This window comes from Rhinoraja longicauda, chromosome 29 (genome assembly GCF_053455715.1).
Source record: "Rhinoraja longicauda isolate Sanriku21f chromosome 29, sRhiLon1.1, whole genome shotgun sequence".
Taxonomy (NCBI): domain Eukaryota; kingdom Metazoa; phylum Chordata; class Chondrichthyes; order Rajiformes; family Arhynchobatidae; genus Rhinoraja; species Rhinoraja longicauda.
The window spans coordinates 17,425,943-17,453,273 of NC_135981.1; the positions used below are offsets into that span (position 1 = coordinate 17,425,943).

General features: G+C 42.4%; 1 long non-coding RNA gene and 1 pseudogene across 2 annotated transcripts in view; one reads left to right on the forward strand and one right to left on the reverse strand.

Annotated features, from left to right (window-relative positions):
• The window catches only part of LOC144607686 (uncharacterized), a 28,883-nt gene extending 18,593 nt beyond the window's left edge, over window positions 1-10,290 (forward strand). For both annotated transcript variants that reach the window (XR_013549128.1, XR_013549127.1), the window contains exon 5: window positions 10,086-10,290. This is a non-coding gene — a long non-coding RNA (uncharacterized LOC144607686). The remainder of the gene's footprint in view (window positions 1-10,085) is intronic.
• A 1,909-nt stretch (window positions 10,291-12,199) lies between these two features.
• Window positions 12,200-14,514, reverse strand: LOC144607675 (protein HEXIM1-like; annotated as a pseudogene).
• Window positions 14,515-27,331: the final 12,817 nt, after the last annotated feature.

The window sequence follows — 27,331 nt, forward strand, 5'->3', positions numbered from 1 at the left end:
AACTCTACCTCCGCTACATCGACGACTGCATTGGTGCTACCTCTTGCACCCATGCAGAACTCACTGACTTTATACACTTCACCTCCAATTTCCATCCTGCCCTTAAATATACCTGGACTATCTCTGACATCTCCCTCCCGTTTCTGGACCTCACCATCTCCATCACAGGAGAAAAATTAGTGACGGACATTTATTACAAGCCCACCGACTCGCACAGCTATCTGGACTACACTTCTTCCCACCCGGTCCCCTGCAAAAAGTCTATCCCCTACTCCCAATTCCTCCGTCTACGCCGCATCTGTGCCCGGGATGAGGTGTTTCAGACTAGGGCTTCCGAGATGTCCTCGTTTTTCAGAAAACGGGGCTTCCCCTCCTCCATTATAGATGAGGCTCTCACTAGGGTCTCTTCTACATCCCGCAGCTCCGCTCTTGCTCCCCATCCCCCCACTCGCAACAAGGACAGGATCCCCCTCGTTCTCACCTTCCACCCCACCAGCCAGCGGATCCAACATATCATCCACCAACATTTCTGTCACCTACAACAGGACCCCACCACTGGCCATATCTTCCCATCCCCTCCCCTCTCTGCATTCCGCAGAGACCGTTCCCTCCGCAACTCCCTGGTCCACTCGTCCCTTCCTACCCAAACCACCCTAACCCCGGGCACTTTCCCTTGCAACCGCACGAGATGCAACACCTGTCCCTTTACCTCCCCCCTCAACTCCATCAAAGGACCCAAACATTCTTTCCAGGTGAGACAGAGGTTCACCTGCACCTCCTCCAACCTCATCTATTGCATCCGCTGCTCTAGATGTCAACTCATCTATATCGGCGAAACCAAGCGCAGGCTCGGCGATCGCTTCGCTGAACACCTGCGCTCGGTCCGCATTAACGCCACTGATCTCCCGGTGGCCCAGCACTTCAACTCCCCCTCCCATTCTGACCTCTCTGTCATGGGCCTCCTCCAGTGCCATAGTGAGGCCCGCCGGAAATTGGAGGAGCAGCACCTCATATTTCGCCTGGGCAGTTTGCGGCCCGGTGGTATGAACGTCGACTTCTCCAACTTCAGATAGCTCCTCTGTCCCTCCCTTCCCCTCCTCCTTCCCAGATCTCCCTCTATCTTCCTGTCTCCACCTATATCCTTCCTTTGTCCCACCCCCGACATCAGTCTGAAGAAGGGTCTCGACCCGAAACGTCACCCATTCCTTCTCTCCCGAGATGCTGCCTGACCTGCTGAGTTACTCCAGCATTTTGTGAATAAAGTGATCAAAATAATGTTTGCTTGCATTAATAATGGAAAGTTGCTAACAAAAATTTAAAAAAGTTTAAACATCAAAAGGTGGGTTTTGAAATGAGGAAGAAATATAAAAACTACAATGAGAAAGGTAGCACATAGTACTATGCTTTGAAATAACCTTTGATTCCGATGAAGGCCTAGATGATTTGAGTTTTGCCTCAGCTGTTTGCATCATCAGTACTCTCACTCAATACATACCAAGCTGTTTTCGTTGGAAGCCTTGCATAGTAACCGTGGTCAAGTTTAAATGTTGTACGTCAAGGAATGTGCCACTCACCAGAGTAAAGCTCCACAAGATTTTGAACTCTGCCTGGTATTAACTTATAAAAAACCTTGCAGCTTTGAATACCAGTTCTGGCACTATAACATCTGTGAATCAGATTTGCCGATACCATATCCCTGCAACTTTAAAAGTAACCTACCTCCCTCACAATACTCCCAACACAACATTATCTATTGATTATGTATTTCAACAATACCACTTTGTCATTCGAATCCCCAATGTCTAATAAACTATCTATTTACGCACTGCTCGCATCTAACATGACCTTCCAAAAGAATCCATCATGTATCTATTTTATCAATGCGTTTATTGTCGGTATTCTTCCGAGCTTTCCTATCCAATTCCAACAGTGCAATCTTTTAAAAATATTGTGATATTGGACACCATGTATAATTGAATCTATCCTTGTGCCAAAATATAACCCCTTGTAGTCAACTGTAGAGTAGTCACTTAGAAGATTGGCAAAGCTAATATGCACTGTGTTTCTTCAAGTTAAGAGTTTTAGCTGTGTAAGAGTTTCAATGTGAGTAGTTAGAACATTACAGCACAGGAACAGGCCCTACGGCCCACAATGTCCATGCTGAACAATTAAACTAATCTTCTCGGCCACATATGATCCATATATTTCCATTCCTGACATGTCTATGCCAACCAGCTGCACCACTGTGCCATTCTTTACACCACCGTCTCTCTCCTATGATCGACAATGGTGTGCTACCACAAATTGTATGGTCACACACAAGTTAAGGGTTTAAACTTCTTCCAGCTAAAATTCCAAACAGATACTGATTTAGAATATGGAATTGATATAATCCACAAGTGATTATCTACCCCCATTCTTGTGTTGTACTGTTCTACGATTGCCACACTGGATCACCATTTCTATTAAGCTTGGTACACTCAACAATCAGAACAGAAAGGGAATAATGGAAAGAAAATGAACAGCAAGTTCCCAAACTCAATAATAATAATAATAATAATAATATTCATTTATTGTCATTGCAACGAGTACAACGAAATTAAAAAATAGCCAATCCTGACGGTGCGTACAAACATATATGCAATAAATGCAAAAACAAATAAATACATAAATACAATTAAATACAATTATATGACCGATTTTTTAACGGTGTTGCCTAGTGCAAAGGTAGTGTTCAGTTCTCGTATGGCCCTGGGGTAAAAACTGTTCTTAAGTCTGTTTGTTCGGGATTTGATCGACCTGAAACGTCGACCAGAGGGCAGATGAACAAACAGACGGTGGCCGGGGTGGGATGGATCTTTTATTATTTTGCCTGCTCTACTGAGGCAGCGTAGGCTGAACAGGTGCTCCAGGGAGGGCAGTGAGCAGCCGATGATTTTCTGGGCCGTCGTGATGACCCTCTGAAGGGCCTTCCTGCCCTTTTCTGAGCAGCTGGCATACCATGTGGTTATACAGTATGCCAGCACACTCTCGATGGAGCAGCGATAGAAGGACAACATGAGCTTCTCCTGCAGGTTGGTTTTCCTGAGGATCCTCAGGAAGTGGAGTCTCTGCTGTGCCTTCTTTACTGTGGTGATGGTGTTGGTAGACCAGGTGAGATCCTCTGCGATGTGCGTACCCAGGAACCTGAAAGCTGGTACCCTTTTCACACAGACCCCATTGATGTAGAGTGGGTCGTAATCTCCACTGGTTTTTCTAAAGTCAATTATAAGTTCCTTTGTTTTGGAGGAGTTCAGGACCAGATTGTTCACTGAACACCATGCTGCCAGCCTTTGGATTTCATCCCTATAGGCTGTCTCATCTCCTTCTGAGATGAGTCCAACCACAGTCGTGTCATCCGCGAACTTGATGATGGTGTTGGTGGGATGGGTGGGGGCGCAGTCGTGAGTGTAGAGGGAGTAAAGGATGGGGCTCAACACACAGCCCTGTGGTGAGCCGGTGCTCAGTGTAATGGTGGAGGAGAGGTGAGGGCCTATTTTGACTGTCTGGGGGCGGTTGGTCAGGAAGTCCTTGATCCATTGGCAGATGGTTTGGGAAAATCCAAGGTCGGAAAGTTTGGTGACCAGTCTGCTCGGGATGACCGTGTTAAAGGCAGAGCTGAAGTCGAGGAAGAGCATCCTCACATAGCTCCCCTGGTGTTCAAGGTGGGTCAGTGCAGTGTGAAGAGCAGTGTCGATGGCATCCCCTGTAGACCTATTTGCTCTGTAGGCAAACTGGTGTGGGTCGAAGGTGGGTGGGAGGCTGGCTTTGATGTGCTGCAGGACCAGTCTCTCGAAGCACTTTGTGATGACCGGTGTGAGTGCTACCGGACGGTAGTCGTTAAGACCGCTGATGACAGACTTTTTCGGCAGTGGGATGATTATGGCGGACTTCAGGCAGGGAGGGATGGTGGATTTTAAAAGGGACAGGTTGAAGATTTTTGTGAAGACCTCAGATAATTGGTCTGCACATTCCCTCAGCACTCTGCCCGTCACACCATCGGGGCCTGCAGCTTTCCTGGGATTCACTGCTCTGAGCACGCGCTTAACATCATACTCCTGCACAGTGAAGGTGTTGCTGTCAGGTGCTGGAGAGGGTGTAATGTCTGCCACTGTAGCTTTCTCCTCGAAACGAGCAAAGAAACAGTTAAGTTCCTCAGCCAGCGAGGCGTCGCCGTCGGCAGTCGTGCGGTTGCTGGTCTTGTAGTTGGTGATGTGCTGGATGCCTTGCCATACCCGCCGTGGGTCATTGTTGGAAAAGTGGTCCTCAATCTTCCTCTTGTAGGACGCTTTGGCATCCTTGATGCCTCTCTTCAGGTTGGTTCTAGCAGCACTGTATAGAGCTCTATCACTAGACCTGAAGGCGGTGTTACGGTCCTTGAGGAGAGACCTGACTTCCTTTGTCATCCAGGGTTTTTGATTGGGGTACAACCGGATGCGTTTGTCGACGGTGACATTGTCAACACAGTTTTGGATGTAGCAAAGTACAGTTGATGTGTACTCCTCCAAGTCCTGATCCTCAAAAATATCCCAGTTGGTCCTTTCGAAGCAATCCTGCAGCTGCGAGGAAGCTCCTTCAGGCCATGTCTTAACAGTCTTTATGGTGACTGGAGCTTTCCTCCTGAGTGGGGTGTATGCTGGAGTTAGGAATATGGACAGGTGATCTGACTGCCCCAGGTGTGGTAGTGGTGCTGACCTGAAACCCTTCTTAATATTTGAGTAAACCTTGTCTAGTGTGTTTTTCCCCCTGGTAGCACATCTTATGTGTTGTTCAAGTTTCGGGAGAACTGACTTTAGGTCTGCATGGTTGAAGTCCCCGGCTATGATGTGGGCTGCTTCTGGATATGTGCTCTGTTGTGAGTTTATTGCACCGAGCAGGTAGCCTAAAGCTGTGCTAGCGTTAGCATTCGGTGGGATGTAGACTGCTGTTACTATAACCCCTGTAAATTCGCGAGGAAGGTAAAAAGGCCTGCATTTAACTGTTAGGGACTCCAGATCAGGAGAACAGTGGCTATCTATGATTTGGATGTTAGTGCACCAGCTGTTGTGCACATAAATGCATAACCCCCCCCCCCCTTGCTCTTACCGGAGTCGATGTTTCTGTCCCAACGAAACGCTGTACGCCCGGCTAGCTCAATGGCTCCGCCTGGGATAAGTGGATGAAGCCATGTCTCTGTTACTAAGAGAATGCAACAGTCCTCCACGAGTTTGTTTGCTGATATCTGTAGTTTTAGTTCGTCCATTTTGTTGATGATGGATCTGGCGTTGGTGAGAAACATGCTGGGTAGCGGTGGTTTGTGTGGCTGTCTCTTTAGCTTGGCAAGTATACCGGACCGGCATCCTCGCTTTTGCTTCCTGTTTCTCCTCCGCCTGCGACGCCTGTTCGCGCCGACAACTATCCACGGAGCGCCCGGTGTCCTGGCTATCTCTTCCGGTATATTTCGCGGGTGTGGAAATTCGCGCACAAGGAACACAGGAGAAACATTGAATACGAGAAGATAGACACAAAAAGCTGGAGTAACTCAGCGGGTCAGGAAGCATCTCTGGAGAAAAGGAATAGGTGACATTTCGGGTCGGGACCCTTCTTCAGACCCGTCTGCCTGACTTGCTGAGTTACTCCAGTTTTTTGCGTCTATCTTTGGTTTAAACCAACATCTGCAGGTCCTTCCTACACCTTGAATACAATAAACTTGGTGGCAAGGGATTGGCGAGAATGGAGAGAGAGAATGGTCTTCGAGTCAGGTTTATGCACTCATTCTTACAGACTAGATGGACACCACAACCCTGGAGATCGTCTCTGGCTATCATGAATGTTTAAATTGGGAGAAAATATAATTAAAAAATCTTAGAAGACAATGTTAAAAAACACAAGGGAAAATAATCAAATGTGATCATCTTTAGTCAATGGCAGTCCTATGACAATATTTTGGCAAACTTTTTAAAACTTGCATTTCTAATCAAAACCATATTTTATGTTTCATTTGTACTGCTGACTGACTGGAAAGTATGCCTCTACAATCAAAAAGAATCACTTTCCTTGTCCTTTATAGAAAGCTAGTCTAGATTTTCTCAAATGGCAGACAAGCGTTTTTAATTAAAAATGAGTTGCATTCTCAGCTCTAGTTTGAAATATTTATATTCTTTAATGTAGAAGAAAAACTTGTAAAGCTCAAGAATCTGTTTTCAGTCGAAACTGAACTGCAGTGCTAATATCAAAATAGAGACCTTCACTTTTTGATTATGGATAGAAAAGGTTTAGAGGGATATGGGCAGAGGGTGGTAATTCTGTGGAATTTATTGCCACAGAAAGCTTTGGAGGCCAAGTTAATGGATGCTTTTAAGGCAGAGATTGACAGATTCTTGATGAGTATGGGTGTCAGGAGTTATGGGGAGAAGGCAGGAGAATGGGCTTGAGGGGGAAGGTAGATCAGCCATGATTGAATAGTGGAGTAGATTTGATGGGCCTAATTCTGTTTTAATTAATGAAAAGGTGGGACTGGTCCAGCTTGATGCAGATGGGGCAGCTTGGTCAGCATGGGCAAGTTGGGCCAAAGGGCCTGTTTCCATGATGTCTGACACTATGACAGGGCATACTCAATCCATTGAATGAAGTCAAAATACATTAAGGATCTCTGATATAGCAACTTCTTTCTTCTTGTGCAGATTTCTTTATTTCTAGAATGGAAAAGACAATCACATGCTGATTCAAATATTCCAGCAGTTTTCCAGATGGCTAATTCTGAAAATGGATAGCACACTCCAACTTCCAAATTGACTCTGACACTTAAAAACTATTAGTCATAGAGCGATACAGCATGGAAGCAGGCTCTGCTTGCATTTGACCCATTACCCACCAAATCCTTCCTATCGAAGGTAAACACAAAATGTTGGAGTAACTCAGCAGGTCAGGCAGCATCCATGGAGAAGGAATGGGTGACGTTTCGGGTCGAGACCCTTCTTCAGCCAGAAGGCTCTCACTACTCCCCCTCTGAACTTCTTTCTCCGACGAAGGTTCAGCAACATCCTCTCTCACTGCTCCCCCTCCGAACAAGGTAAATCCTTCCTATCTGAAAGAACTGCAGATGCTGGTTTAAATTGAAAATAGGCACAAAATGCTGGAGCAACTCAGCGGGACAGGCAGCATCTCTGGAGAGAAGGAATGGGTGACGTTTTGGATCAAGACCCTCCTTCAGACTGAAACTTTCGCCCTCGAAATGTCACGCATTCCTTCTCTCCAGTGATGCTGCCTAGTTTGAGAGAATCCTCGTGGGCCTGCCAAATCTTCTCTGTGACACCAAAAAGTAAATACATTGATGTGCTTTCTCAATCACGGCATCTATGCGAAGGGACCAGGTTGGGATGCCGATGATGAGGATGCTTAGAGTTCATTGGAAGCTCCATTGATGTCTTGCCTCTAGATCCGCCACGGTTACTGACTCATTAAATGACTTAAGAATGCCCGTCTTCTACTCAGCACTCAGACAATTTGTAAATTCATTTAAAAGGCTTTGCAATAGCCACTTCATCTACAAGTCCATGGGCAGGAAATTAATCCAAGTCTGCAGGTGAACAAGCTACCTACCTACTAAGGAATTGTTTTGATTGTTTGCAAATCTTCTCATTCAAGTTTTATCATAGCACATTGAACAGCACAGCACAGGAACAGGCCCTTCTGTCCACAATGTTGGTGCCAAATATGATGTCAAGACTTTTATCTGCCTGCACATAATCCATATCCCTTCCTCCATTCCCTGCATATCCATATATCAGTTTCTTAAATGTCACTATTGTAACTGCCTCCACTACCACCTCCAGCAGCACATTCCAGGCACCCACCACCCTCTTAAACAAAATGTGCTCTGCACATCTCCTTTAAACTTTGTTCCACTCACTTTAAAGCTATGCCCTCCAGTGTTTGATATTTCCATTCTGGGTAAAAGGTTCCAATTGTCTACCTTATCTATGCATCTCATATTTTGAACCCATTTCAAGAGAGGATATAAATATTTCTCTAATTATAGAGAAATATTTTTTCACAAATTGTGGCGATCATATAATTTCTGTCTCAATATTTTCTCATTTCCAGATAGGACTAGGCCTTGTTTTTCTAGCTAGAGAAATGATTTGGACCAGCTTATATATTAACCACTGGAAGTTTGAGTTGTAGAGAGGCCCGTTACTGTTTGTCATCCATATCAATGATTTGGATGAGAACATACACGGCAAGATTAGCAAGTTTGCTGATGATACAAAAGTGGGCGGTTTTGTAAATAGTGAAGATGGTTGTGAAAAATTGCAGCAGGATCTTGATCAATTGGCCAAGGGGCTGAGGAATGGTTGATGGAATTGAATGCAGAAAAATGTGAGGTGTTGCATTTTGGGAAGTCCAACCTGGGCAGGACCTACACAATGAATGGTATGGCTCTGGGTCGTGTTGCATTTGAGGGCTCTAGAAGTGCAGGTGCATAGCTCCCTGAAGGTGGAGTCACAAGTCGATTGGGTAGTCAAAAAGGCTTTTGGCCTCAGAGTACTGAGTATAGAAGTTGGGACGTCATGTTGCAGTAATACAAGACGTTGGTGAGGCCACATTTAGAGTATTGGGTTCAGTTCTGGGTACGGACCAAATGCTGCTGGGTGGGACGTGTAGCTGGGATATGTGTGGGCAAGTTGAACCGAAGAGCCTGCTTCCACACTGTATCACTGTGACTCTAAATCATTGACTAAGTCTTTCAATCTATCATGGTAAGGAGTACAATAATCACTTATCCTCCACAACCACTGAATCTCAGGTATGCTCATTTGTTACAATCTAATGCATACTGAAGAGGTACAGAGTGCATAGTATTATCACATGGGAGTAGGCAAGGCTGTGTTCTATTTAGCATCACTGTTTCGAACCTGGGCCCGGGTGCTCTGTGTGGAGTTTGCACGTTCCCCCTGTGACCAGGTTAGTTTCTTCTGGGTCCTGCCATTTCCACTTACATCCCAAAGACATGCAGGTTTGTAGGTGAATTGCCTCTGTAAATTGCCCCAGCATGTAAGAGATGGACAAGTGGGATAACAGAACTAGTATGAACGATGGTTGGCATGTACTCGGTTGGCCAAAGGATCTGTTTCCATTCTGAATCTCTAAACCAAGCTAAATTATTGCATTTAGCACATCCTTAGTGACACAAAATATGAAGGTGTCTATGGTGTGAAGACAGGACATAGTTTCCACAAAGTCAGTTCAGTGGTTATTTCTACTAATGCAATCATGACAGATGCATCTGCTACAGGTAGTTTGGCATTCATTATCTATCAGACTAGGCCGTCACTATGTACTTCGAGACTCAGCCAGCTCTGTCTAAGGTGATGCAATCGATCCAATCTAGGTGCAGAAGCTTGAAGTGCCCCCACCTTCTGACGGACCACCGCCAGAATAATTTTGCATCCAGTAAAATCTTGCTTACAAGTTTATAGCACTTTAAACTTAGTGCTTCAACAATAATTGTGAATGTCTTAAATATTTTTAAAACTGAAAATAAAACAAATAAGTTAAAATTTTAAAAGATAGATTGTAATTGCTCTAATGAGTTTTAGCAATCAGATACTTAAATACAGTAATTAAATAAGGACACTTCTTTCTACTTACCAAGTTGTCCGCTGCTTAGAAATAAATGAGCCCGTTGGACAAGTGCAAGGTTTAGTGGACAGTTTTCCCAACCCGAAGTGCTTGCAAATCAGTAGAAGTATGCATCTCAAAGCTCTGACTGCAACCTCCCTCAGTCACAAACGACACCACCCGTCCCACCCTCCAAAGAATATAAAAATCCACCACTTAGTCTCAATACCACCATCACTCTGGAACTCAGTACTCCTCACCCTTCTTTGCCAAAGGTGTAATCAATTCTATTGACAATTATGTTGTTCAACTACCTTTAAAAATCTTTGACTGGTAGCTTTACGCCTCCAGGTGTCATTATTTTTCTGTAGTAACTTGTTTTCTTAATACATTAAATTCAATATATTTATTGTTTGCTAACCCATTACTTGCACTCCTTGTAGCCCAAGCTCCACATCTTTGTTTCAAATGGCAACCTCCACACCTACTTCAGCATGCTTTCGACTGGGAGCACAAGCCTCTGAACACCTTGGTCCTCTGCTCTGAACTCCCTCCATAATAAGTTTATTACTTTGTTTGACTTGTCCAACCAATGTACCTTTATTAGTTATGTTGGAATCTGTAAAATTACAAATGATTGCCTTTATTAAAACATCAATCTCTGATTAAAAAAAAGTTATTTTGGAATTGTCTATAACACTTCAAATTCAAAATGAGCAAAACTCCCAAAACAGAAGACAATCAAAATGCAGCTTTCGTACTTGACCAATAAACTATGATAGTCAAGACTAAATACAAGCAAAACAAAGTGCTGGCAAAACTCAGGTCACCCAGAATTTGTGGAGCAAATGGACAGATGACATTTTGGGTGAGAAGTCTGAAGGGTCCCAACCAGAAACATTGCCTGAATATTCTCTCCACAGATGCTGCCGGACCTGCCAAGATCGCCCAACACTTTATTTTGCTCAAGATTCAGGCATTTGGAGTTCCTTGTGTCTCCAATGTCAAAAAAATGTTCATGTACACAATGAAAAAAGATTCAACTAATTCATTTAGAAGTAACCCACCCAGAGATTCATTTCACTTGACTATTTGCATCCAACAAAAAGCCAAATATTTGCTGCACCCAATAAAATAATTCTTACCTCAGTCTGTAGATTTAACAGAATGAATGTATCTGCAGCAGAGGGGGAAGAGAAATATCACATAATCCAGTTAGAGAAACCAACATTTGAGATCCCACGTTTCCTAATATTCAACCATATCTTGCTCCAGAACCCTGTAACTGAGTTAGTCATTGGTATTTTGCATAACAAAAACAGTCAAGTCAACTAAGTCAGCCATTCAGCACAGAAATGAGCCCTTTGGACCAACTCACACAAGCTAGTCACATTTGTCAATATTTATTAATATCCAGCACTCTGGATCTTAATGCAAAACATAAGCTGCAAATTAAAAATGGAAAATATAGTTTCTTCTCGCCAATTAAGTCAACATTTATAAATGCAATCAATTAAACAGATACAAATGTTATCCCGACTATGCAATATTGAATTGCTAAATGTTACCATTATATACAAGTTAGATTCACATTTAAGGAACACTAATTTGTAAATCATTACCTTAAATTAAAAACAAAGTGCTGGAGTAATTCAATAGGTCAGGAGCATCTGGGGTGAGAAATCGACAGATGATTCAGTTCAGGACACTTCAGCGGAGTCTGAAGGAACCAGTCATCTGTCCACAACGCTGCCTGATCTGCTGAGATACACCGGCACTTTGATTTTACTCAAGATTCCAGCAACTATTGGTCCTTGTGTTTCAATCTTTTTATATAATCAGCTTTGGAAAACACCAAGCATTTCACATTTTCATTCCATGACTTATATTTATGAACACTTTAAAAAAAATCATGCACCTAACCTGGTCCTAAAGTAAGCAGCCATCAAATAGAGGGCAACCCCCCAAAACAGAAACAGACAAAATGCAGCTTGGCCAGGAGCCTTGGCATGTCACCAGATCATTCAAAGAACTGTGACAACCAAGAGTAAATAAATGCAAACCAAAGTGGTGGCAAAACTCAGCAGTTCAGGCAGCATCTGTGGAGGGAATGGACAAATGACATTTTGGGTCAGAGGTCTTTAGAAGGGTCCTGACCCAAAACAGTCTACTTTTTCATGTTGAGTGGGTTTGAGTCCTACAATGTTAGATGTGTACACAAAATATCTAAAATTCTCAGCACTAGCTTCACGGAACAAGAAATTCACCTGCAATCAAAATGAAATTCAGCAGGTTTATTTCTTAAGTCTGCAAACATGTTTGAATCAAGGTTTTGTCACAACACCTGCGTTAGTGACCCCCCAGAGAAAACTCATCCTACCCAGAGAGAAATGAAATTTCATTGCACAAAATGGAAGATATTGATTCTGGCTCATGAATGAATGAGATAACGTTGGTTCTCGCAAGATCTTTCAAGAAATATTTATTTAATTGTTGTGCTAATTTGAGCAGTTTCAAAACCCAGGTGTTTTCTACCCCCCCCCCCCCCCCAAAAGCTACAATTCTGTCTTGTCAAATGTCTCCATGCACTCATCATACGCATCATCACCCATGCAGGACCTGGAAACAAAATCTCAATGTAGTGGGATAGTTTCATCGGAGATAAGCCACTGATGGGTGTGGCACCATAAAATTACTCACCCATAAAATGGTTTAGAAAAAAGGGAAAAATGATTGGTGCCAATTGCTGATTTTATAAAGAAACTGCAAAGCCAAATAGTCCCATTATTGCTTCAATGTGCTCAAACTGGTATTTCTACAGAATTACACATCTTTCCCACGTTAAATCTATGATTACAATTATTCCAGAGTACCAATGTCAACTCAGAATTCCCACAAATGTGAACTGAAAAAACATGGAACCTCCCAAATTATGTTCGGAATTAAACACAAAATACATTTTAAAGACACTAATTTTATTATTTTAAATTTGTTTAGTGCCACGAAAAAGGTACATTTTGTTTTTTTTACAAATTTAAACTCAATCTCAATACTGTCACCCAGGTTTTTTTGGGGAAGTACAGTTAAGATGTTGCCACATTTAATTAACAGAAATTTGAAACAATTACACTGATTACTTGCGAGTTTCTGATGTACCAGCAGGCCGTTTCCATACAACTCCCACAACAAATGGAACAGATTGAGTAAAGGTGGATCAGTGAAATAAAAATATAGCTACACATTTGAGGGCTTGCACAAGAAAAAGAGTGCTTTACACAGGATTAGAGTCAATGCTCCTCTGATCAATTGAATGGTACAGACCAATACTAAAAAGTGATTAAAACCGTCAACTGCTTTTGAAGTACAGAAGTAGTAAAATTCTGACTAACAAGAGGGTTCATCACCCTCTGGCTACAACAGCTGTTGAAAACTCATGCATTAAAAAAGCCATAAGGTAATGGCTCATATAGGTCTTCTCCTGAACGGAGGACATTGTACATTTGGCAACAATTCAGAAAATTTACATTTACAATAAACTGACAGAAAGCAACTCAACATTCTGGTAAAAAGGCAATCACATCCCCAAATTTAAATCCATTTCATTAAAAAGTGTAGAGAATACACCACCTCTACCTGCCTAGAGTTTTGGTTCAAATTACACCATGTGGCAAAATGTGACTGGGGAAAGACTTGTATAAAACACAAGTTAAAGTTATTTCCAACTCTCTGCAAAGGCAGATGCTAAAAATGTAAAAAGGGGGGAAAAAGAGGGTTACCCCAACTTCAAAATAAGCCAATTTCATAGTTTGAAATATACAACAGTATTAGAATCTGTACAGACTAAAAATATTGTTTTTATACAGATTTCAGTCATTTTCTGACAGTGTCTTTTTCCGTTTATACTGTTCATTTTCTTGCTGGAGCTCCAGATTTTGGGCTCTCAGTCTTTCAACCTCCGCTTCCAGTTCCCGCAGCTTGTTTTCCATCAGTTCGCCACCGCGGGCCACCTTCTTCCCTTCCAGGCGGCATCTCAGCCGGTTGTTCTCGTCCTCCAGCCTGGACAGGCACTTCTCCAGCTCCAGGTACTCTCGGATCAGCTCCTGCTTGCTCATGTTCTGCAGGGTCTCGGCGTGATACTTCTCGTAAGTCTCGGAGAAGTCCCTCTGCAGGAACTCGCTGCCGTTGCCCCCCATGCCGTCGCTGCCGCTGTCCTGATCCTCCTCGTCCAGCTCTTCCTCCTCGCTCGTCTCGTCCGACTTGCTGAGGCGCTTGGGGCAGACGCCGGTGTTGAGGTCGGGCTCCTCCTGGTTGTGTTCCTCCATCAGGAACTGGGTGGTGTTGTAGGGAGCCACGGTGAAGCCTTTGGCGAACATCTCGGCGCGGGTCTTGGCCGCCCGCACGCTCTCCCTCTCATCCAGCTGCTTCTTCTCCTCCCACGACAGCTTGAAGTACGGCTTCCAGCGCCGCTTCTTCTTCGACGGCCTCCTCCGGTGCTTCCTCTTGCCTCCTCCTCCTCCTCCTCCTCCTCCCCCTCCGCCGCCGCCGCCGCCTCCTCCTCCTCCGCTCCCTCCTCCTCCTTGCGCCGGGACGCCGGGCTCTGCCCCCGCGCAGCCGCGGAGGGGACGCAGCGGCGCCCGCCCTCTGCTGTCACGGACTGGCTCGGCCTGCGCTCCGGCCACCGAGCCCGGGGCAACAGCAGGCGGCTGTCCATCCCCGACCCCGGCCGCCACCTCAGATACCACTGGCCCACTCATGTCCGAGTGCTAAGCTGGAGCTTGGTTTATTTTAAATCGTCCTTTTTAACTTGACGCGCCACTGGCGCCTGGCAGACCGCCCCTCACAACCTCTCCCCTCAACTGCTGTTGCTGCCGCCCGAGGTGGCCTTTATATATCAGCGGTGACGCCAGACTGCGCATGTGTTTGACGCGCACGGTCTTGCGGGAGTTGTAGTCCGTTTCATCCCCACCCCCAACGCCAGCTGCTGACAAGCAAACTCTAGCCCCCACAACCCACCGCGGCAAACCGCCCGCCGTCCGTCGCGAACCACGGCCACAGTCCCGCCTTCCCTCTACGCCCATTGGTCAGCTGTGCTCGTCGTTGTCAACGTGTAATTTGAGCAACGATGCCTGACGGGCTCCTCCTGCTGTCAATCAGAGCCAGAAGACGAGGCCCCGCCTTCCTACCGCTTTGGTTTGAATCGGGGAGATCGTTGCGCTCGGCACAGAGGCGGCACTGCCACTCTCGCAGACGGGGCAATCAATGTTACGTTAACATGAAATCATAAATAAACTCGTCAATTGCATGTTGTTCTCAATGAAATCCATCATTTCTAATAAAATAACCACTCATTAATATTTTACTGCTGATCTGATTTGATGACACCTTATGTATAATTGTATTGTTCACGGTGATAACAACCTGCCAAGAGCAGGTCCATCCAAGCAGTCACGTAGTCACTGAGGAGGCCGAGGCGACATGTTTGTTGGGGCGCAGAGGGCAGGCGGTCAATAGCAGCTGGATGCCGTGGTTTAGTGCAGCCTCCCTGCTCTGCTGATGCCCAAGGGTCAGGTTGTGAATGTAGACCTGGTGTAGGGCGGGGGTTACCGAGGAAGAGCGGGACTCTGTCTCCCCGGCGGAGGGATTGTCCGAGGCTCACTCTCTCTCGCCCCAGCGGAGGGAAATAGTCCGGAACTCGCTGTCTCCCCGGCGGAGGGATACGGTCCGGGACCGTCCGTCTCCCCGGCGGAGGGATACACACGGCCCCAGAGTGTCAGTGGAGAGGAGGCGGGTGGATCACTCGGCCCCAAACCCCCACAATCAGGGACCAGCCCCGGCCCCACCAAACAAAATGGAGGGGCTGTGCTTTTTTAAAAAAACCGTCCTTGATTGGCCTAGCATTTCGATGCAGACCCCGAGTTGCCGAGCGCCTTCTCCGGACAGCGGCCGACGGGGTGCCCCGGGGGCTGGTCAGCCCCGCGTCCCTCGCACTCAGTCACACAATGATGTGTACCTGAGGGCGTTATCAAACCTTCAGTTTTAACATAAACATTCTGTTGGCGTTTATTATCACATCCTGACCTCGACGCATCCAGTGGGAAATGTCTTTTGACTCAAGAACCTCGGATTTAATTTCTATAGGTTGCTTCAATTATATGTGGAAACCATCTAGATTAAAAGAGTCAGTGCTGGAGTAACTGCATTTTGTCGTTTTGCCCAGGATTCCAGCATCTGCAGTTCCTTGTGTCTCCTTAAAATCAAGTGACTTGGGTAATTACAGTATGGATGCAAATTCCTGTAACAGAACGTTACTAGCCCCTTATCATTTGATTATATTTAACAGCTTTATATATCAAACAACAAAGGTAGATTCTCAGTGCTTCATTATCTTATAGATTATGTACATTCAGTAAAGATATGCAATCAGTAAAGTCTGCCATTTTTTGGGATACAGCTGTACAATTCACAGGCCATCTAATCTATTTAGGAAAGAAACATTCTATTAGCAAATTGGAAGGCTTTGGCTCAAATTTGCTGCCAACATTCATAACTTCATTTCAAAATGTTTATATGTTCCAGTTAAAACATTCTTCAGCAGCCATTCCAGTTGAGAGGTTCATGACAGTGCATCTCTTCCAACCTCATCGATTGCATTCAGTGTTCTTGATGTGGCATCCTTTACATCAGCGAGATCAAGTGTACACCAGTCGACCATTTTACCGAATGCTTGTGCTTTGCACACCAAGCTTCACTGTAGTTCCTGTTTGATAAACATTTTAAGTCCCCTTTTTGTTTCCATATCAACCTTTCAGTCCTTGGCCTTCTCCATTGCCAAAATGAGACAGCAACCTGTAAGACTACCTCATACTTCACTGGGGTACCTTGTAATCCAACAGTATGAACATAGAATTCTCCAATTTCAAGCAATACTCCTGCTTCCTCTTTCTTTCCTTCCTCCCCATCCCAGTGGGCCCACATTTCTCCCACCAGTCTAGTCATCCTGCTCCTTTCCTCTTCATGTGCTTATATCCCATCACTAAAATCCTTTTTTTTTCTCTTTGCACACAACCCACTCTTCCCCTTCCACTCTTCTCTGTCCTATTCCACCCATATCCCTCCCTCTGACTTTACATTTCACCCCTCTTCTTTCCTTATCGGACACTTTTGTCTGGTTTCAACCTCTAAACTTTTTCACTTACCCCACCCATCTGCGAAACAGCATCTCCCACTTGTATTCAACAGTCACTTATCAGGCTTTGTCCCATCCCACATATCTTTTCCAGCTTTTTTCCTCCTTCTCCAATCAGTGAAAAAGGGACACACAAGAAGCTGGAGTAACTCAGTAGGTCAGGCAGCATCTTTGGAGAAATGGAATGTGACATTTCAGGTTGAGACCCCTCTTCAGACCCAGTAAAGGGAAAAGAGATATAGACAGTGATATAGAGAGATTTTTGAATGATATGCAAAAAGTAACAATGATCAAGGAAAGGTGGAGCAAATGGCCATTGTTGGCAGTGGGATTGGTGATGAGTTATACAGACTGAAACTCAGGACAGTGAAACTAACACGACAACTAGGGTGGGGGAGGGACAGAGAGAGGGAATGCAAGGGTTACATGAAGTTAGAGAGATCAAAACAAATACTGCTGGGTTGTAAGCTGCCCAAGCGAAATATGAGGTGCTGTTCCTCCAATTTGCATTTGACCTCACTCATGGAGGAGGTACAGGACAGAAAGGACAGTATGGGAATGAGAGTTAGAGTGTTTGGCAAACGGGAGATCACACAAGCTAAGGCAAACTGAGCGAAGGTGTTCAGCGAAACAATAGCCCAGTCTGCGCTTGATCTTGCCGATATATAGGAGTCCGTCCAGTCTGTCTGAAGAAAGGTCCTGACCCCAAGATTCCAGCATCTGCAGTTTCTAGTGTCAACACCTGAATAAGCTTCCTGCTCTGCCACACCTCACCCAGAAGTATTTGGACAGTTCGTCAATGAACGAGAAATAACTGGTGCTGAAGAAGGGTCTCGACCCGAAACGTCACCCATTCCTTTTCTCCTGAGATGCTACCTGACCTGCTGTTACTCCAGCATTTTGTGAATAAATATCTTCGATTTGTACCAGCATCTGCAGTTATTTTCTTATAATAACTGGTGCTCAAGTCATAATCAGGCTTCTTCAACTGTGTTGCAGAGTAACTAACGAGTCTTTGAAGTTTACACCAAGAAGCTGTAAAATATCTGGTCATCTGAGGGCCCAAATTTATTCAGTGCATGGAATAAGATTGAGAAAATTCACCTAAGTTTCAGTGTCAAATTGTACTTCAAATGTAGATCTTACCCTTCTGAGCCTGTTAATATATGATAATTGAACAAAAATAAAACAGCAAATAAGATTTGTAATATATTGAATGTAATGAATAACTAGACAAGAGTTATTTCAGTCAATGTAATGAATAACTAGACAAGAGTTATTTCAGTTACTGCTTTTTCATTTCACTATGAGACACGGCATAGTTAAATATCTGGCAGGTTATATGCTGTTTCTTATTTAAAACACTTCCAATTACAAATTATATCTGGAAAATGTGTGAATGAAATACTTAATTCATGATAACAAAAATAAGATACTTTAATGCTAGTGTAAAATATGATACATAATCAGAGTAAATGATAGTTGGTCAAAGAAGTAAAACTAATTTTTATTTTACAAAACATCTCCAAAACCCAGGACAAAGGAAGGAATCAAGGAATACCTTATATGCTGGCACTTTTTCATTGGAGCTGAGCTGAAATCTTGATATTCCTTACACTATGGAAATACAATCAAAGATGCTATAGCACTTCAAGAAGATTCACTCCCACCTTCTCAATTGTCCAGTTTGTGTACAATCACTGAACTGTGCCAGACATTTTCTTTCACAATGTATTTACATTGTGGTTGTAATTTGCAAACACTGCACAAATGCCTTAAGTACTTTTTAACTGTAGGCCCAATATGAAAGGCATGTATATCAAGTTAGAGTTTTGAAAATGGAATTCGATGATATTTTGTTGTTAACTTCCCTCGAAGTTGAAGTGAAAAAAGATTATTCACCTCCTGCATCGAGACTGCAGTGGTTCAAGAAGGTAATTCACCATCACTTTCTCAGGTGTGACATTTCTATTTTATGAGGATATTTATGAAGACTGTACACCTTATTTCATATCCTGCTCCATTGAAAACTCAGAAAATGAATATAAATATGCTTTGCTAACAGTGGGTTCCAGAGACTTTATAGTTATTTGAAATACTTAATACATTTGCAAAGCAAATTGCTCATTTTAATTTTAGTGTAAAAACAGTGCATGTTTTTAATAACTAAAATACTGTTTCATCCCCCAGCCAGTAAATTTGTTAGCAGGCATCAATCTCTCTGTTGCTGGAAGAAATGCCACAGTCACATTTCAGGCTGAAATATGAAAATTAGTTTGTTACTTTAAATGTTCACCATTTAGAAAAAATGTGTAAAGCTGGTTTCTAGATCTCATCTGAAAACCTAATTTTGTCATTGTTTATCGGTCCACAAAGAATTGAAGTTTGTGGAAAGGCTCAGAGTGATTAATGAAAGTCATTTAGGGGACTTTGGGGTGTAAGTTACCACAGTAGGAACATTGGTTGTCCTGAAACTGTTTGTCATGGAAAATTACACTGCCAGTTTGTAACTGAATTAGGATGTGTTAATGGAAACTAACAGAAACAATAAGAAATCAATAAGATTTGGTATTGTGGAGGAGGAAGAATCAAGCACTGAAAGTTAATATTTGGGTGCATCAAGTGGTGGAAGGTCTGGGATAAAGGATTGGAGATCATGAGAACAGAAAACATTGGAGGGGGAATAATTGAATGAAACATCTTTAACAGTCTGTTAGAAATGGGAGAGACGGCTTGGATTTGAGGATCTTTAGAGTGTTTGTAAACATTTATAAGGTGTGGCTTGGAACCTAGGGTGTAAAAGTGGAATCTGGAAAGGTGAAGCCTGTAAGTTAATGAGCCATTTATCATAGCTTCCCCTAATTCCACCAATCACTCTTAACTCTCTTCCTCCCTAAATCTATTTTTCTTAACCTAATTTTCCACCTCCACTGCCACTTCTTTATCACTATGCTCCTACTCCCTTAATACAAATACCTTTTAGGCTAGAGCTCATTTTCATCTGCTCCAGTTCATTTTCTCTCCCAACCTCTCTTGCCACCACCCCTCCCAGGTCCACAATGGTCGAGCCTCTATTTATGAGCATTGAACTATGCCAGGCTTTTTCTTTCTCAATGTGTTTACACTGTAGTTGCAATCAGCAAATACTGTATATATGTCTCGAGTGTTTTATAACATTATGGGCATTAAAATATATTTTTAAAGCCTGAGCATCATGTTAAGAGTTGTGGAAATGGAACTTAATGACATTCTATTGTTCCCCCCCCAACAGTGTCTAAAAATCATTCAGCTCCTTTACAAAGACTGCAGTCACCACCATGTTTCCAAGGGCATTTTTAGAATGAACAATCAATGCCCCTCATTATTTAGAACCCCAACCCTATCTACACCTGTTAACAAACAAACTAAAGCTATGAACAGAAAAAAATAATTACATACCCTGAAGCTAGATTTTGGCTCCTTATCCTCCATAATAATCTACATACAATATTTTGATCCTTGGTCCATATCTTATGTGATAACAGCAAACACTAAGTCCACCTATTGGGGCAGCCTCAGGTATTGTGTTTTGAATGTTTCAGGTTTCACTCCAACAACATTTGTAAGATTAGAAAATCTGCATTTCACTATTCACAAGTATGATCATTTATTGTGTTGATATAGTACTTGATTGCCTTACCCTGAGAAAAATCTATTCCATGAGATCAGCCTTCAAACTCCTGCACTACAATAACGTCCTAGCCTCCCCAACTTCTACCTATAGTTCAGGCCCTCAAGACCAAGCAACATCCTTGTAAAGCTTCTCTACACTTTCCAGCTTAATGGCATCTTAAAATTGAATATTAAAATGAAAAATAATTCAAGACAAAGGATACAGTGGTATATAGATGTTACAGAAATGAGCAGGTGGAGTTTAATCTGGGGAGGTGTGAGGTTGCACTTTGGGAGGTCAAGTGTAAGGGAAAAATACAGTTAATGGCAGGACCCCGAACAGCAATGATGTTCTTGCATTCCAAATCTATAGCTCCCTGAAAGCACCAACACATTTAGATATAGTGGTAAGGAAGGTAAATGGACTTCATTGATCAGGGCATTGAGCATAAGGGTCAGGAAGTCATGCTTTATAAAGCATTGGTTCGGCAGCATTTGGAATACTATGCAGTTCTGGTCACCCCATTACAGGATGTTGAGGCTTTAGAGAAATTTCAGAAGAGGTTTACCAGGGTGCTATGTGGATCAGAGGTTATTATATGTAAGGAGAAATTGGATAAACTTGGATTGATTTCTCTGGAGCATCAGAGGCACAGTGAAGACCTAATAGTACTTTATAAAATTATGAGGGGAATAGATACACAGTCTGAAACTTTCTCCCAGGTATTGGTATTGGGTTATTTTTGTCATGTATACCGAAATACAGTGAAAAGCTTTTGGGCAGAAATGTCAAATACTAGAGGGTGTAGCTTTAAGGAGCGGGAAAGATTAAAGCAGATATGCAAAGCACAGATCGTGGTAGGTGCCTGTAACACATTGCCAGGAGTGGTGGTGGAAGCAGATTCAATAGTAGTGTTTAAGGGGCTCTTAAATAAGCACATGAATATACACGGAATGAAGAGATATTGATCACGTATAGGCAGACGGGATTAATTTAATTTGGTATCATGTTCAAGCACACTCATTGTGGGCCAAAGGGGCTGTTCCAATGTTTTAAATAATATGGATTCAACATCCTGTGAATCTCTTAGCAGGTGCTGCATGATTAAATTGCATAACCTGTACTTTTAAACTGGATTGGACAATCATTAGCTCTAGCTGTTTTTCATTAGTAGATTTGACAAGCTAATAAAACTCAGTTTGTTGTCACACTTATGCAAACAGGCAGCACTTCCATGAGGGACAAAAGTCTATAATTTGAAGCTTTTTCGGTGTATCCACACTACTAATCATTTTACTTGTGCACTTGCCGCTGTAAAAAGCTGTGGCACAAGAGGCTTTATGTGGGGTGAGCAGGAGGAGAAATGCTGTCAGAGAATGTTCAGTCAACACAAGATCAGGCAATGGATGGGGCATTGGGTAGGCCATCAAAAGATTAGAGTTTGTGGGGCAAGGTTATTGCAAGATTTGGGGGTGGGGATGAGGCGCCATTTGAGTATGAGGATAGAGATCAAGGCCATTCGTGATTTGGTGAAAAGTTGACAATAGGTTGGCTGGATGTCAAGGTCACAAATCAGGTCTAGGGCCGAAGGAATTGGAAGCTTGGAAATTCAGGGCCAAGGGGTTAGCTACTTACTACAGCAAGGAACAAAATATCATTCAACCATGGGATCCATGTTGGTTGTGCACATAGTAAAGCCGTTCCCCTCGCTTTTCCCTGTAGCTCTGCTACTTCTCTCTCACATGTCTATCAACTCCTCCATGGTTCTTTTACTAACTACCTGAAGAACATGCCTTTCAGATGTGGGAAGAAAACAAAGCCCCCAGCAGAAACGCACACCATACGAACTTGACACAAAGGCACTCAAGATCAAGATTAAACCCTTGTCATCAGAATTGTGAACAGCACTAACTCTTGTGTCACTCTACCACCCGATTGAGTAACATTAATGAGTTAGTGGTCTATTGTAAATATGAAGGTTGAATCCAAAGTATACAAGTTAAGTGTGGATGTTTGGTCAATTCCTGGAATGATGAATCGAGAGAAAAACCCAATTGTTCTGGGAGTACCCCAAAGCATGCTGTTCGAGGAAACAATATTAAACAAGCTTGACACCCAGTTGAATTTATGAAGGGGTGCAAAATGACCCTATTGTACCTGAGGTTCATAAAGATCAAAGGCTACCTAAAGGACTTCAGGTGAAGTTAAATGTCAAAGGAACTCATATCTTTTCTGATTTATTACAGAAATGTTGAAATCCATTAGAGACCCAGAGGAGATCAATTATCTTCAAATCTTCCTATCTTCAAAGGAGCCCCAACATTTTCTCTTGGCCAACTCATTCAACTACTACTGTACTTGGAGGCACATATTCAGGGGCTCATGAAGTCCAAAATAAGCATAACCTTTATACATGATTTTAATACCTAACACTGCATTACAAAATTTATAAAAAATACAAAACATGACTGATAGAAATAAAATCGAGAATATGTTTAAAACTTGCTTGAAGAACATGAAGTTCCTCAACCCACTCTCTCAACCATTGGAATGGGGTTGAGAATCATATGGACATGCATCAGGAGCACGCAAAAAGCCTAGCATAAATTGCAGAAGGAGCTCACCAGGTCACAAACTACCCTCCTGTCTACTCTGGCTACCACCTCAGAACTCAAGAAAATGTGAGTGGAACTTAGTCACCCTCTGTCCCAAGGGGCTTTGTCAGAAGGAGAGTTACTCCTTGATCTAAAAGCATTGACAGAATCTAAGAAGGGTGTAAGTCCTTCGGAAATTGGAATTTGTTTCACGAGTCATTCAGGCTTTGAACTACTTCTGCAACATACTTGATAAATTCAGAACATAGGCAGTTGGAATGGGAAATATTTCATGAAATAACACAACTTGCTTCAATTGTTATTCCAGTCTCTACTGAATCCAGAAATTATTGTCTATTGGTTGATCTTAATTCTTATCTAGGATATTCAGATGAAAACCTGTGGCGTTTCAAATTGCTCACTGTGCATTGAGTTGGCAATGCCATGCAGATTTGCCATCCAGAGCAGAAAATACAAAACCTTTTTACCTATTTGCCTTAGAAATGTTTTCTTCTTCATATCTGCATTATGTCATTTTCATCCACAAAGTTAATGTAGGACTAATAGCAATTCCATTTTATAAGTAGTGAACATAGCCAATAACATATAAGTCCTGTGTTCTGAAGAAATACTTTGCAAGGGAGGTTGCAAGCATAACATGTATTCACCACACCTGCCGACTAACATCTAACTGTGTTCTTCCGATTTCATAGTCCCACAATATAATGGATATTTTAATGACCAACTTTCCGAGTTGAGAGGGCATTATATACTGGACACTACAGCTCCCTGATTAATATCTGTTAAAGATAGAGAGTCAAAGAGAGTGTGAAGTTCTGAGGGTCAAACTTGAACTATAGAGGTTTTGTGAGCCAGACTTGAACCATAAAATAGCCACTGTTTGGTCATCCATGTTATAAGCTATGCCTAATATTGCACTGAAGGGATGACTGATGTGGGACCATGTCCCAAGATAAATTTTCAACCTATTGCCTTTCCCCTGGAAATTGACAATGAACAGAAATACAATGTTGTAGAAATACTCTATGCACATTATTTCTTGTGTGTGAATGTCTTATCTCGCAAGCACTGTTTTAAGCCAGAAAGCTGAGAATAAATCCATACTCCTCCCTAAACTCTTGCCCCACAAGGTTACTCTCTTCAAACGAGCCCTCACTGTAGAACAGGACAGCTCAGGAACGGGCCTTTTGGCTCACAAAATTCATGCTAAAAATAATGCCAAGTTAAACTGAATTTGTCTGTATGTACATGATCCATATCCCCCTCTTCCTAGCACTTCCGTTCCTATCTAAATCTACATGATCCTATAGTTGACAGCTGAACATTATCTTTTACAAATACTTAACATTTGGAACTACTGTTGCCCCACAAATATCTTTTTTTTAGTTATTCAAAGGATGTGAACTTTGCAGACTCAGCCAGCATTTAATTTTCCCACCCCTAATTTGCCTTGCAAAGATGGTCGTGAGCTTTCTTCTTGAATCACTGCAGTCCGTGAGGTGTGGGTATAACTCAATGACGTTAGAGCCATTTCTAGGATTTTGACCTTGCGGCAGTCGGGAACGGCGTCCAATGGGTTTATAATTCACCCTTTCCTTGATAAAATCCAATCAGTCTAATTTCATCCATATATTGCACCAAATAACCCTGGTCAGTCACTACCGGTAATGGGTACCTGTGATCATGGTACAGTATCACTTTTCATCATCATCAACTGCACTGTTGTCTTTTTGAACATCACCTTTTATTCCTGCCTATACCATCTGCTCTTTCAAATGCTTGTTTACCATGTATTTGTGCAAAACCTTTTGTTTTCTTATTCCTTCGGGCTTCTAGAAATCATCAATTTAAAAGCTTTGTAAACTTCTTTCTTCAGCAGAATTATTGGGCATTTGCTATAGCCCCATGATTCTGAAAATGGGTCCTGACCCACAACATCATCTGTCCATTCTCTCCACAGTTGCCACCTGTCCTGGTAGGTTCTTCCAGCGCTATACGATTTGCTCAAGATTCCCAACATCTGGAGTTTCTTCTGTCTCCAGTCCTATAATTGTGAAGTATAAACATTAAATTATAAAGCACAGAGGTATATTATATTGTTGATATTTCTCTTAAAAAGAAATAGATCGTTTTTTTGTACAAGCACATGTATTGCTAAATTTGTAACAGTTTTTATTCTTTGGAATTTGGACTGATACAAAATCATAATGAAATAGATTGTAGCTCGTCGAGCAATATTCCAAAATCTTATACTTTTTTTAACCATAATCACATAGTTGGCAAAGGAAAAAGCTGTTTTTATATTGAAAATCTGGCACCTGATTCTTGAACCCCACCGTCCTGTGTTGATTGTCAACCATTCAACTAGAAAGGATAAAATAACCATAACTTTTATTGTTGTAAAGCACTTCTCACGACTTCCACAACTTTTGTAATAGGACACAATGTATGTTTCTCACAAATATTTTAATAAATTGAGGAAAATTATATTGCTCACGATATTGTGTAAAATACTAACAATCTGTATGTGCAACTGATGATTTGCACGTTGTGGTTCCTAAATTCCATCAGAGATTATTTTTCTCATACTATTCAAGTCTCATGCACATTTTCAAATAGCAAGCACAAACAAAATCAGAAATATGGACTCACTTTCTACTATAAATTTCTACGATTCTATGCATTCAAAGAGGAAATAAATCTTACTCATGTAGCCCAGTTTAACTCGTCATGTTTTTGAATGTGTAGAAACCCATGATCTAATGTAAATCATAAATACAAAAATGCTATTCGGTCAATTTTTATCTAAACAGACAAAATTGTACCAATGATTTAATTCTTGGATTAATTCCAATAAATTGTGCTACTGGATTGATGTGAAGTAGAAATGCTGCAGTGATTTAGATACAGGCTTTTTACTCACGGGATCCCAATTCAAATTCAGCCTTGACTGATGAGATGGAAGTCCAATTTACCTTGAGTGAATATGGCTGTGTAGGACGGTGCCTTCCATTTGAATATTTCCTATTATGTAGGTTTCCATCTTTGCAACAGGACTGAAACAGCATCCTTTAAGACTGCAACCAAATTGCACTACCCCTCATCAATATCCTTGCAAACTTTGACCAAACCATCCTCCTCTCCTCCATTGTCTACTCCTATAAGAATACTCTCAATTGAATTCTTACTTACAGAGGTGGAGCAATTTTGACTAAGGCTTCTTTTATTGCTCTCTGGAATCCCTCAAGGATTATTCCAAGCCCTTGCTTGTCTTCCCCACAAAATAACACTCGGAGAAGTCAACTGAAGACAGAGTACAGATTCCATTTTCACTGACAATTTCTCCTTTTTCTTCAACAATCCCCCATTTTAAGGACAACTTGCTTTCACACTGTTTTTTGTGAGTTCTGATGTGGTTGGTGAAGCCATTGTGGGAACTGTAGATTCTTTCACGGATGGGGCAGGAGGTGCCTGCTGTACTGGGTAGGGGGGTAGTTTGTGATGCGTTTTGCTGTTACAGGGCTTCTCTGTGCTGCCAATGCATAGACTCAAGGTTTTCAATACTTTCAAGAGTGTTTAATTATAATATGTACCGACAATGGAACAATGAAATTCTTACATGCAGCAGCATAACTTGCCTGTAAACACAAAGCTAGTTCAGTTTGGTTTAGAAATACAGTGACAAAACAGGCCCTTTGGCCCACAGAGTCCATGCCAACCAGTGATCACCCGTAGTTCTGTCCCATTCACTTGGGTCAATTTACAGAAGGCAATTAACCTACAAACTTGCACATCTTTGGAATGTGGGGGGAACTGGAGCACCCATTGAAAACCCACGCGGTCACAGCGAGAATGTACAAACTCCGTACAGACAGCAGCCGTTGTCGGGAGCAAACCAAAGTTTGGCGCTGTAAGGCAGCAACACTACAGCATCGCCTCTGTTATAAATAAATAAATATTTATGATTAATAACAATTCAATAAACTAGTAACCCTAATACTAGTGCAAAAAAGTCCTCAGTGCAAACAAGAATGTCAAATAGTTCATTGGGTAGTGTTAAAGAGCCTGATGGTTATTGGGAAGAAGCTATTCTTATTCAGATTCCTGTACTTTCTTCCCGATGGTAGGAGTGAAATTAAAGCATGGGCAGGGTGATAGGGTCTTTGATGATATTAGCTGCCTTTTTGAGGCAGTGTCTCCTCTAGATCCCATCAATGATGGGGAAACCCATGATGG